General features: G+C 45.6%; 1 protein-coding gene across 1 annotated transcript in view; it reads right to left on the reverse strand.

Moving 5' to 3' along the window:
• HS1BP3 (HCLS1 binding protein 3) overlaps positions 1–12,910 on the reverse strand; it is a 50,523-nt gene that overhangs the window by 14,003 nt on the left and 23,610 nt on the right. The gene's annotated exons all lie outside the window — the stretch shown is intronic.

Genomic DNA, 12,910 nt, shown 5'->3' on the forward strand with positions numbered 1-12,910 from the left:
GCTGTTTTTGATTGCTGCATGCTCCTTTCATAGCAGTGTTAGTTACTTTATCAGAACACCCTCATCCTCCTCAGAGAAGAGATGACAGAGAGTGCACCTTACCTTTAAGCTGAAGCAAGCAGGGTTTGGAGGACACTTTTTTTGGACAGACTGCTATTTGCAGAATTTACAAACATCACTATCTTCTCAAAGCAAGGGTAGCATTAACTTCCTCTAAATTTAGTCTTCTGTAAGTTTGTCAGTGAGACAAAGTTAACTTTTAATCTTCTTCTCTACTCAATGGGAAGAGACATCTCCATAGGACAAGAGTGAAAAGCATGTGTCTTACGCTCTTATCAAGGAGTTATATTCCACTAGCTGAAGCTACAAGGCAGCTTTCACAGTAGGGCAGCATGAATTATAAGGCAACAAGACTACATAAAAAAGAAAATTTTGAGAATAGGACAAAGCCTTAGGACAGCATGAATTCCCAAGAATTTGCCATATTTCAGGGATCTTTACTCCTAGCAGACATGGCCCTAACATTTCTAAGGTATCCCCTTTGAGTGCCTCTTACAATAAAAGATCCGATCTTCTCCTTTGCTGAGAACAGGTCAGGTTTCAGCCTAGAGCAAACCCAATTATCAGCACTTAACATGCCATAGTCATCAAACTACGAACTAGGGTCAAAAGATTACATGTACATTCCAGCTCCGTTAAAGAACCTTGCAAAATCCTCTTCTGAATACAGTTGCATGCAAAGAGTGGAGTCCAGTTACTTCCACAAGCTTATTATCAAGAAAAGAGAACCTACAGATGACATTTATTACCTTGCTACCACCACTTCGTCTCTTGGCAACGGGGAAGGCCGCACTTCAGAGGCCTAGGAGTGAGCCTCACGTAGAACTTAGGTACAGCCTTAACACAGCCTATTCAATATGCTAAAGATATCTGTAGTTGTCAGTGACAGCTTGCTGACTTATTTACAACACAAAAAGCATTTTTTTTTGCGTTTATATTCATTATGGATATGCCTTGAGTGACTTCGGAGCCTGAGCTACTTTTGAAAGGTTGGCTCCAAGGCCCCGTTTCCAACGAAAGCAGTTGTAAAAGAGCTTTCTTCCAAAAAACTTACAAAATCTATAGTAATAACACCTACAAGCCAGATAGCTTTCACTGGGGATTTCTACACAAACTTAAAATTATTGCTTTATTAACTGTGGTAAGAAATCTATCACTCAAATGAGCCTTGGCATCAAAAGAAAAGGTAAAAAATGAGAGTGATTTTATAGAACAATAGAAGCAGAAGAACAGTGAGACCGAGTTGTATAGAGTTGGCAAATTGATCAAAAATAGAATTAGTAGATTAAAAGAATCCAATCTACTAGGGGAGGAAGAACCTTTATTTGCAGAATCCATGCCTTGTAATGTAGTCTTTGAAATCAATGACAATATCGATAAGGATTTGCAGAGTGCCAAAATGATGATTTGCTAACCTGCAAAGTGCCAAAAAGTCTTTGATAAGGTCCCTTGTCCATACAGAGAGCTACAACAGCTCTCCTGATGCATGACAGCCTCTTATGCCACAGGTACTTACTTACACATGAGCCAGTGCATTTCCAAACAGTTCTCTATCCCAGTGAAGTTACCAAGAAGTTTACTAATCGTGAGCTCAACTATTTGCAGGAAAGAGTATCAGAATGGTGGGAAACATCATGGGAAGGGTAGAGAACCATAAAACAGCATCATAAAGAATAACACATGACCCAAAATGCAGTGAACTGCAAGGCCTTAGTAACAGCCCTCTGTTTAGTCTAGCCATCAAACCAGCCCATTTACACTGTCTTGCTTTCTGTTTTGCCAGGGGACTCCATTGGCACTTACAGGGCGCAGGGCCAAACCCACAGGGCTCTACTACCAGTAGGAACATGAAGAAGTTGTTTTTCTGCCTTCAAGTCACTTCCCCTCAGTGCCCTTCTAAGGAAGCTAGGGCTGGAGAGCCAAGCCATTCCGTACATATCCGTGCTGGGACTCTGCTGAGGTCAGTCTCCAGCCGGGGAACAGGATTCCCACGGTTCTGTATTTAGCTGTGCCAGCCCAGGCTGTGCGCTGCCGAGCAGAGGTTAACAGATGAGGAAGGGTGTGTGAGAAGTTTCGGTGTCTGTCTGAGGTTCTGGTTTCACAATCAGCTTCAGCTGGCCAGACCGTGTGTTGACAGAGGTAGCTCTGCCTGCCCGCTCAACCCCAATCTTTCTATTCCTGCCACATCCCCACAAGCAGGGGACCAGGGACCTGAGCAGACAGTGAAACTACCTGCTGGTAGGCATGCAAGGATAGTTAATTCGATGATCATGATGTGCTAGGGTGCAGGAGAGCAGTGCAGAGATGCAGAGGTCTTTGGGAGGACAGAAATGCAGGAACATTTACTCTCCTGAAGTATTACTGTACTCAAGCCCTGCTCTTCATTAGCCCCTTCCTCATCCATCATACTCGCAACCTTGGCATCTGACATTTTGAAACTACCTGCATCCAGCTGGCATAAAATGACCCTTGCCACTGCTATTTCTCCGTTGCTGAAACAAGTGAACCTTGGAAACATTGTTCCAGTAAATTTAAAGAAAAACACTAATGAAAACTAAACCAGCCCTAAAGCTGATGTGTCCTTCGTTCAGCTGACGAGATTTCTGGAGCCATCCCTCCTTACTCAACTGAACTCCCTGCCTTCCTGCAAAGCACTGCAAGAGTGGTTCCAGAAACACCACAGTCTTCTGCTCTGAGACCAAAAGGAGCCAAGCTGTCTCATAAATAAATGTAAATAAAGACTAGCCTCTGAACTGACACGGACCAAAACTAGACGACCTAAAATTAGGGAGTATGAATCTGCTGGTTGCTAGTCAGGTTACTGGGGCACTTGAAGGCTGAGGTTCCTGGCTCCCAAATGGTTCTCAGGTCACTCATGAAAGTGCCAACAAAACCCTGCACGCGGGAGACACCCACATCCAAACCTACCCCATTTTGTGAGCGTGGTTCTCCTGTTATTGTTTACAGACACAATGTAGGTCACTCATTTGGCAGCCTCCCTGTCTCACTGGCACATCAATAATGCAGAAGAGCTTTCTGGTCAGCTGCAGAAACAGCAACTGGGATGACTAAGACGCTCCGTGTGTGATCGCTGAGCTTTGAAATGCTGGACCTTCACACCTACCACTTGGTGACACACAGCGTAAATCAAAGAGCTCTGGAGCACTGCGTGTCTGCTGTACAGGCAGGAGTCCCCAACCCATACTCACTACGGGGTTAAAACAGTTGTAATAAATACTTACACTAACTACCCTGTATACTTCTTCTGTACAGAGTAATCTCAGTACGCAGACAAAAATTTGTTAAACTCTTTATTCTGAAAATCTGACCATTTATTTTTACAGGAATAAGACTATGCTCCAGGAAAGGAATGTTACAGTAACATAAAAAAAGACTTACGCAGAATATACGTGCTCACGTCTTAGGAATCCATGAAATTTTACAAGGAAAGAGCTCAGCAATAGGAACAGGCACCGCAGCTCCCACACATCTACGTTCAGGCTCGAACAAAAGAACGACTGCTAAAATAGCAGCAATATTAGCACATCTTCTTGCAAACCGTTTCTGAAAAACAAAGATCCTATACACTAGTTCCTGCAGAAAACAAAATGTCATCTGCCGTTTTCTTTTCATTCAACAGTGCTCATTCTCCAAAGCTGCCTGATAACACCAGACAGGACAAAAGGGGTCATTCTCATCTGCTCTGGGCAAGGGATGCAGAATAGAAACTCTCAGCAAGTCGGCTCAGCACAGCCTGGCTGCTGAGCATTAAGCAACCGTGACAAGTGCTGGCTGCAGGGATATTTTACCTCACACAGTCATCTCTTTTTCCAGAGGCATCACAGTAACTTACAGTGTTTTAACTGGCCCTGGCATATCCCAAAATAAGATAATGTATAATAGATGGAGTAAATGTCCTAGCAGAAATCATTTGCAAGAAGAGCATTAAATTGCAGACGAAGTTTCTTCTGCTCCATCCCCTGGATTAGGTTAGCCTTGGACTATTGTTCCAACAGAGCAACAGATGGAAAGAAAGCCTGAAGGACTACATTTTTAAGACTTCAGCTCCCATCTAGGGACCCACTTTTGTGGAGAGATCTTTCCAAGGGCACAGCACTCGGGAGTACCTATTCTTCAAAAAGGAAGCCAAGCATTTTTTAAAATCTGTCCTTAAACTTTCTGATGATATACTTTTTCAATATAATTCAAAAACAGACAACAAGAGCACAGACTGACAACTTCTGTTCAGTGTATACCTTTTTAGTGTGTAGTTTTGTTATCATTTTAATTTGATCTTGTAGACTAAACCAGAATGTGCGACTTGTTGAAACAAGTTAAGGACAACCAAAAAACAAGTTTCAAAATATAACCATGCACAAATGAAACCACAGCAAGGACACTGGTTCAGAACAAGACAGCAATAATAAAGTGGCTGTCAACAGAGCCAATTATGCTGCAAAAAATCCAGAACTACTCACTAGTATTTGGGGCTTTATCTGCAAAGAAGCAGAATGGTACCTTCAGGGTTTCTGATGACAGGGAAGTATCTCTTTTTCTAATACCCATGTTAATGATGCATGTTTTCAAATATGCAACACCAGATAACATGCACTAACATGTTTTGGAAAAGTTAGCCGAACATCTTTCCGCACCCTCGATGTAACTACTCAACACGTTTTAGAACTTCAGGGAGGTTACAGAGGGCTAAAAATAAAGCTCGTGTTAGGAAACTGCACCACAAAGAAACACAGGGCTGATGAGCATCTCCCTGATGCTGGGTAAAGGCAAAGAAAGGCATATAATCAGATGTAGCCAGTGAGTAATTAAAAGAGCATTCAGCTGCTGGAGACTTGCCAGAATCATGCTGTTGTTTTTTTTTATGACACTACAGGACTGGTTATTAATGGTACCTTACCCAGGTATCGAGGTCCTGAGGCTTCCCACCTTTTTCTTCCAAAACAGGCCCAGGACAACGAAATCACTATCACCCATCTTCTGCGGACAGGGAGCTCACTGTAGCATTGCAGGTATCTGTTTCTCTGCAGAGAGTGAGCCTGAGATATCTCTATGTCTAACTGAGGCACTCAGATGCATCGAGCTAGGAGGGATGAAACCAGAAGGCTTTCTTTTTGGTTATCTCTTCACTGCTGTCGTGGGATGAGGCTGAGAGAATCTCATGTCTTGCTGTGCGGTCTATGGATTATTACAAGAGTGACCAGGCAAGAATCAGCATTGGGGCTTGGCATATACTACTCTTTTTATGTCTCTAACTCTTTTTCTCTATTTGTGTTCACGGTAGGACTCGATTTCAAATTGATAAGAGAAGAAAAGCATTGATTATTGCTCTGCTTCCCTCTCCTGAAGCACCTTCTCTTTTCCCTGTGCCAAGTCCTTGTAATTTCTGCCCAGGATCACCCTGTCTCCTTTTCATCTGTCCTCAACCCATTTCTCCAAATTTTGGGCCAGTATCAGGAACTTTCTTGCTCCATCTCCAGGATCTGCAGCGTTGCACTATCCTCCAGGCCTCCTGGTCATCTTCAGCCCTCTTCTTCCCTCATCTGCATCATGTACCCTCCATTCCTCTACATGTATGCTGGTCTCTTCTTTTTCTGTTTTAATTCTAAAGTTTACTATTGTTGGTCAAATTATGCTTTTGAAAAAGACCACAGGCTGCAAGTGATGGGGAAAACAGGAAGCTGCAATGGAAAAGTAGGAAAACAGAAGGGAGGGGAAAGAGAAAAGAAGATGAAATTAAGCATAAAAAACAATAGGCAAGTTAGCAAAGGAAGAGAAAAGGAAGAGTTTGAAGCTGATCGAAAATGATAACCAGCTATAATTGCTGACCACCAAAAATAAACAAGCGTGTTTACAAGTTAGTTTTCTATAAAGACAAAATACATGTTAAATGTTAAATAAATATAAAATCTTTCTGGAGACAGGAAGCTTTATAAGGAAAAAGTAGGAAGAACAGTTTGGACTTAACCTAGTCTACCAAATGTTAATCCTTGGTCTATTTCCTTTAAGGTCACTGTCCAAGTGAATGGGGTTACTTCCAGGAATTGGCCCTAGATCTATATTTTGACCCTAAAAAACATACACCGCAACAACAAAAATATTCATTCTGTTCCACTATTTAATAATTGCTACAGGTCTGTATGTCCTAAGGCAGGAACTCTGTGGGCAAGTTCTCTGCTGCACACCTCTGAAGGGGTCTATCTACCCACCATACAACTCAGCAACAACATGTGCCACATAACAGGAATGTAAATAGGACAACTGTAATGAAATCGACTGGTCAGCACTGTCCCTTTATGAGACATTTTTCACAAAATGTCCTGAGCAGCTTTACAATCAAAGTCAACCAAGCTGAAACGAAGAGGGTGTGAAAAAAAACTCGCTAGTGAGCATGTGTCTGTCACATGCTCAACAGATTCAGGAGCAAATACAAATAAAAGGGCACCAGAAATAGGGACTTTATGGTAATGAAAGCATACACAGTTTGGGTGATAACCAGTGGTCATACTGGAAACCTCTACACTCAGCCCCTTTCTTTTACATTTGAATTTCCACAGGATGTCACACCTCTGGAATAAGATTGCTGGGACACTTAATGGTCTCTGAATTTAGAACAACAATTACCTTAAACGTTGTGATGAGAATTCTTAACAGTAGCAAGTACAAGTGACAAATGCAAACAACAATTGCTTTGGAGAAGTGAGTGGTTTCTTCAACACTGAAATGCTGAAAAAAGCCAACTCACACACAAGTATACCCCTGGAGCTTCTTGTTGGACATATTTTAATCATTTCTGAAAAGCACTGAACAGGTGAGTAGTTGATGCTGCACTTCCAGAAGTGTTGGTCACTCACAACTCCAATCAGCAGGACCCGCAAGACCTTGGGGCCTCCTCCCAAGGACAAGCAGCCTGTGGCTATTCTCTGTCTGCTTTGCAAAGGTTTAGTTTCATGTTACCTGATCTTCATTTCCTGGCAAACAGAATGCTGGCATCTCCTGCCACCTCTGCCTGACAGCCTCCCAGCCTCGTATCGTGTTCCTCAGCAGGAGACAACTTCCCTTGTGCTGCTGCCTCAAGAGAATTCCCTCCTCACCACATCCAAAAGCAGAAGTGGTACAAGAACACAAGACTGCAGGCACAAATCTCATTTTAATCTGCCTGTGGACAGAGAAGCCCAAATAGATAACATGACAAAAGAGGATGTTTGTTCACTTCTAAAATCTCTGGCCTCTTTAGTCCCAGAGGTTCCATGGGTAACTGTGTGAAGGGCATCCTCCTCCATTTTTTTTTGCCTGGTATGTGCAGAGTCCAACCCTCAACCTACGAAACCCTCTAACGAACCTCAAATGATGTTCGAGACACAAAAAAAAAGTGTCAGGCCCAGAAAATTGACACACCTGTCACACTACATTTACAGGGCTCAGGAAAAGCCAGAGGACTGGTGACCCAGGCAGTGAGCAGGCTCTGGCAGCAGCCAAGCAGGATTTGTGCTCAAAGGCAGACCGCTGTGAAGGAGCAGCATCTCCACTGGCTGATGACAGAGCCAGAGGAAGGAAGATGGGGCTGAGCCTGCTTTTCCATTGTCTTCCCCCTCAGGCGGCCCCCCTGCCATCCTGCTGTTCACTGAGGTCACTTCTTTCTCCGTGCTGCTCTGCCTTCTGCGCCACGGGAGAAACAAACCTGTCGCCACAACATGGAGCTGGCTCCACGGGGAGTGAAATAGAGAAGGGCACAGCGAGGCATTGTCAGAGCTAAATGACACTGCTGTTGGGGATGCAACCCTGTGCTCCGGCTGCTGCCTCTCCAGCTCATCATGAGACCAAAATGCCTGCCATAAAAATGAAACGTGACTTTCTTGCCTAAAGGTGTTTTGTTTTGTTTTAAACAGAGGTAAGATAAAATTGCCCTGGGTGAAATGTTCCCCAGGCCACAGATACACCTACTGCACACAGCAAATTTTACTTGTGCTGTTGCAGACGCTGCTGGAGGTCAGACTGCAGGAGCAGGCACACCGGGGAGCGGGCAGACACAAACCTCTCTCTCCTCAGCAAGGCACCTGAGGCTCTGCAGAGGCAGCTGCCAAGGGGCTTCTTTCTGCTGCAAGCAGAAAAATAGCTGACGTAGTCCTCTGTTATTTTTTTAATTAGATTCCTGTTTACGTTTTTATCGGTAACTGGCCTGACTTCTCAGCACACAGGCTTTTGCAGCATCAGTGATTTCAGGGGCTGAGCGCCCAGCTCGGTGCTCACGGCAGCTGCCTGCCAGGTGGGGTGGATGGGTTGGCCTGGGAAGCACAGCGAGGTCAGCCTGGATGGCAGAAACCTGACAGATGCAAGCAGCCCACGAACACCCAGCTGAAAGCAAAAGAAAGCAGGAGCCTTTCCGTGAGATGCAGGAGATCCAGCTCAGCGCTGCTGTTACTTAACAGCCACAGCAGCGCTCTAAAAGCGTAACCCAAATCATTCTGCTCCTACTGACAAAAATCCCTCGGCTCTGCTCACCCAGAGCGCTGCTTGCTACTCCCCCGGCACTTTTCAGAGACTGCAGCTGGATGATCTCAGCGCGGCCTCCAACTATCATCTCATCCCCATGGGAATTATTACTCTGCACCAGTGATATGAGCCTGCGGCTCCACCCCACTGATTCATTACCGGCGCTGCTCCTCGCTCCCATTAGCTACCTGATGATGTGCTACCGCCAGCTGCCTCCCTCGGGGCCGGTGGTGTTTGAAATGCTGAAGATCCAGGCACAGTGAGGGATGCCATAGAGAAAATGGAAGAGGGAACAGAGCTTTGGGTAGAAACGCTGGTAAATGTCTCGTGTTTTCAAATCCCAGGCAACACGAGACCTCATGGAGAGCTCTTCTCAGGATTAGCTACTGTTGGTTCACGGTGTGAGCCTGGGCAAGTAACTTCATCTTTTGGGCCAGTTTGCTGTCTCACAAATCCTGACTGGACTCAAATTATATTAGTATATATTTACATCTGGGGAGCACCTGGTACAATTAAACCATCCATTAAGTTGTCAAGATGTGGGAAATGAACTGGAGTTGGGCAAGGGGAATCTTTCATTGAATACACAGGGGAAGCAGAATTTATATCAGTGATCTGTGTCATGAGGAGGGAACTAGTGGGAAAGTGATAAAACAATGCTGGTGACAGCAGGGGAGCGGCAATTACAAATAACTGCACCATGTTTTATACTCCCACTCCCCGCTGTTACAATGGCTGTGGCAATGCTGGGGGAAAGAATGATGATTTCATACGGAAAACACATCCCCAGGCCATTTCAGGACCTGGGTTCATAAGGAGAAATGCTACAGCTGACCTTTCACATGCCACATGGCTAGGAGAGAGAACCAAGGCCATGAGACCAGTGTGGCCGCAGCCATATGATACAGCAAACGCTGCCACGATGCCTGGTGCTGACTGCTGGGGCTGCCTTGTGCCCCTCACTGAGCCACTCTGCACGGCCCACCCGTCTCCTTTCTGCCCCCAAGGACTGCTACCTGCCTGGGATCTCCCTGAAGAAGGGAAGCTCATGGCTGGCAGAAACCCACAGCAGAGATGCCATGAACACAGGCGGCAGCACGTACACGTACAAGGCTGGAGCAGCGCTGTATCCTCTTGGCATTGCATCTTCCCCTTCTCTCTGCAGCACCCCTGTAATTGTTATTCTGTGTCTGATTTTCAGATGGTTTCGAGGTGCCTGAAATAATAGGAGGGTTCTGCTAGAGCCCTGCAAAGCGATAGCCTGAGATGGAGGGTGCTTATCACATGCCTTGAGCATAGAAAGAAGGCACGTGGTGGTGCTCAAAGGTGCAAAGCATGGATCAGATATTGCCAGAGGACTGTGGACAGAGATAAACCTGATGCAGTCTTCTCCACGTTGCCTTTTGGAAATACCCTGGGAAGGGGTCCTGTGTGACAGCCCCTCCCAGAACTGGTAAGCAGAGAGCAGAGGGATCCTGTCCTTCACCGTGCTGTTTGTCCATGGGGTTCAAGAATCCCTTGGCATCTTACGTACCACCCATCAGTAACATCTCTTTACAGTGCACAGCAGCAGCACGGAGCCTCCCCTCCCTCGAGCAATGGCACTGTGCTGCCAACAGCTGGCAGGCGCCCTGCAAACACAGCCAGTTCCTTCACGAGGGAGGAAGAGTGAAGGATCCGACATCTCCTTACATCTCCCACCACCTCCCAGGGGCTCGTTGCCAGCAGGCTGCAATGTTTCAGGACAGCCCCCAAACGCCTTGCAGCCTTTCAGAGCTTACTCTCACTGTACCTCTCTGCAGCAGTGAACGCCGACGCTCTTTTGTTCACAGATTGGGAACAAAATGAGGTTCCAAAAAACAGAAGTGAGCAGCCTACAGCCTAAACAGGATGTCTTTGAAACAGAGAATTGAAACTAATTCCCCCGAGACCTTGGCCAGCAGCTCTGGACCGCATGCTTCTCCTTCCCGTCTGAGCATCCTGCCTTGTGTGGCACTGCCCTTGTCTCTTGGCAGCAGGGCTGAGCAAATAAAAACAACTCCGATTAGTTAGGGGGGTGCTGGAAGAGCCCCTGAGGGAGGAAGGGAGGGTTAGCCCTCAGGAGCCTTTTTTCCTTATGCTTGCTTTTTTTTTTAAAATGTATTACAGGAACACTGTTGCCATGCCTCTGTCACTCATAACCAAGCCGAGGAAGATGGATGACGGAGAAACAAGTTTCCAGGACAAGATTGTCATACACAGGAACAGCCAATGCTGGCATATCACCCATCATGCTGATGAAAAATGAGACATCTTTAGCAAATGGGTCTAGATAATGTTGTAAGGTGGTTTTGAGGGCAAGACATTGTGTTTTGTGCTTAATGATGCCTTCAAAAATGCCTCAGATGCGATTATAGACAAAAAGCAAGGCAGAGAAGAGGCTTGGAAATCTTCCACTCGAGCCACTCTGACCAGCTTGTGTGCCATGCCAAGGCAGTAGCAGTTATTACAGAAAATCACGGTTCAGAGAGCAGACCTCGGGAAATTGCCTGTACTAGCAAAAACCCAAGCCAAGCCCTTTTCCAAGCCAGCTGAGACACCAGGGCTGGCCCCAGGGGCTGACCCCAGGAGCCAGGCTGCAAACTTGCTGCAAAAACGCCTTGGCACATGATGTCTGTCCTGCAAGTTTTGAGAATTATTGCTCTCACAGATAATGGCCGGACATAGTTTAAGGATCACTACAGGCTCAGGGCTCTTTCTGGTTTGGATGTAGCCAGCTTGCTCTGGGTGTGGACTGGAGGTGGCCAGCTTACTTTGGGGAGCAAGTAAGTAAAGGTTTTGGGTCTTACCCAAAAATTATTTAATGCAATAGAAATCCTTACTATCACATTGATGATAATTCCTATTAACAGCAATCTGAATGTCACGTTTCTGTGCAGAGGTGAACTTTTCCCCAGGCAGAGATATGAAATCAGTTCTGTTCCTTCTACCAAAGGGATAACGGAGAGAGTAAACTTCCAAGTAACGTAACCAAGATGTGACCTGAGAAACTCAAGAGCAGAATAAAGAGCTGCGGAGTCCCAGATGTGTATCTGTCCTTAAGGACATTCCTCCTTTTGCTGGCACTTCACATGACTCCAGATCTGGACAAATGCTGCAAGGGGTAGGAGCAAGAGGCTGTGATCCCCCAGGTGTGTTAATTAGTACCAGCCTGTAGCTACAATGGATAATTCATGCATTTTTGGCAAAGTTTTACAGACTGCTTCCAGAAATGGTTTTCCTAAAGCTAGTTCTTTGATCCTTTGAAACCAAGACAGAAATTTCTGCAGCAGGTCCGTGGGGAAAAGGGAACAATGGTTCTATTAAGTCTGCTGATTTAGGGATCTGACAGCATCAGATGAAAAGACAAGCAAGTCTCCCATCTCGATTTAAACTGAGCACACAGTCACCCCTCAGACAGCTTCTTCCAGAGCAAACCATTCTGTTATAGGAGGTGAACAAAAAAACAACAGAGCACCTCTGAATCCATCCCTCATTAGCAGTCTGTCTCATCTACATGCAGTTCCCCAGGCCTGCTGATTAAAGATTTCCCGTGCCTCGGTGAAAGGCGCAGGCTAATCGATGAGGTAATGCTTTTTTATTCTAATTAAGGACTTGAGTCATCCTATTATTGTAAAGTCCATGGAACAAAACATGTTTAAATCTGCCCAATTACATCATGCTCAATCCTCTTCCGAAGCCGAAATAATAAATAAATAAGAAAGCACACCACACTTTTGATTCTGTGTAGTGGTAAATTTATCCTGTACCCCTTCTGAAGGATCTCCTGCCTCCTATGAATCTGTCTCGGCTAACGAAGGAGTTGCTTAATGTGCCTGCAGAACAGCTCGTGGCAGCTTCCGCACGCCTGCATCGCTGTTCGGTTCCGCACTGCTACAGATGACCGCACACTGCTGTTAAAACAGGATGGGAAAACCAAAAGCTGAGAGTTCGCTTACAGGACTGTGGGAATTATCTGAAAGCTGGTGCCAGCTAGTGGCAACGTTATTTGGTGCCAGCTCCCCATCATTACTTGGCTCGAAAATTATTTCATATGCAGAAAAGTGCATGGCAGGTTCACATGCGCTGTGCTTTAACGCATCAAAAACAGTAAACCAGGTCCATTAAAAATCCCATGCCATCTTCCTTAAAAGCAGCAGGATCTAATCCAGTGAGCTGGTTGAATTCCAAGCTGGGTGTTTGCATTCATACCGGCACCATTCCCCATGCATTACCTGCTCTCTGCTCAGTGCTGATGCTGCCGTGAGCTGCTGCACTGAGCCCTCGCTGCGTTTTACCCCAGGTGGAGCTCCACTCGCCTTCT

The sequence above is a fragment of the Netta rufina genome, assembly GCF_964035555.1.
Source record: "Netta rufina genome assembly, chromosome: 3".
Lineage (NCBI taxonomy): Eukaryota > Metazoa > Chordata > Aves > Anseriformes > Anatidae > Netta > Netta rufina.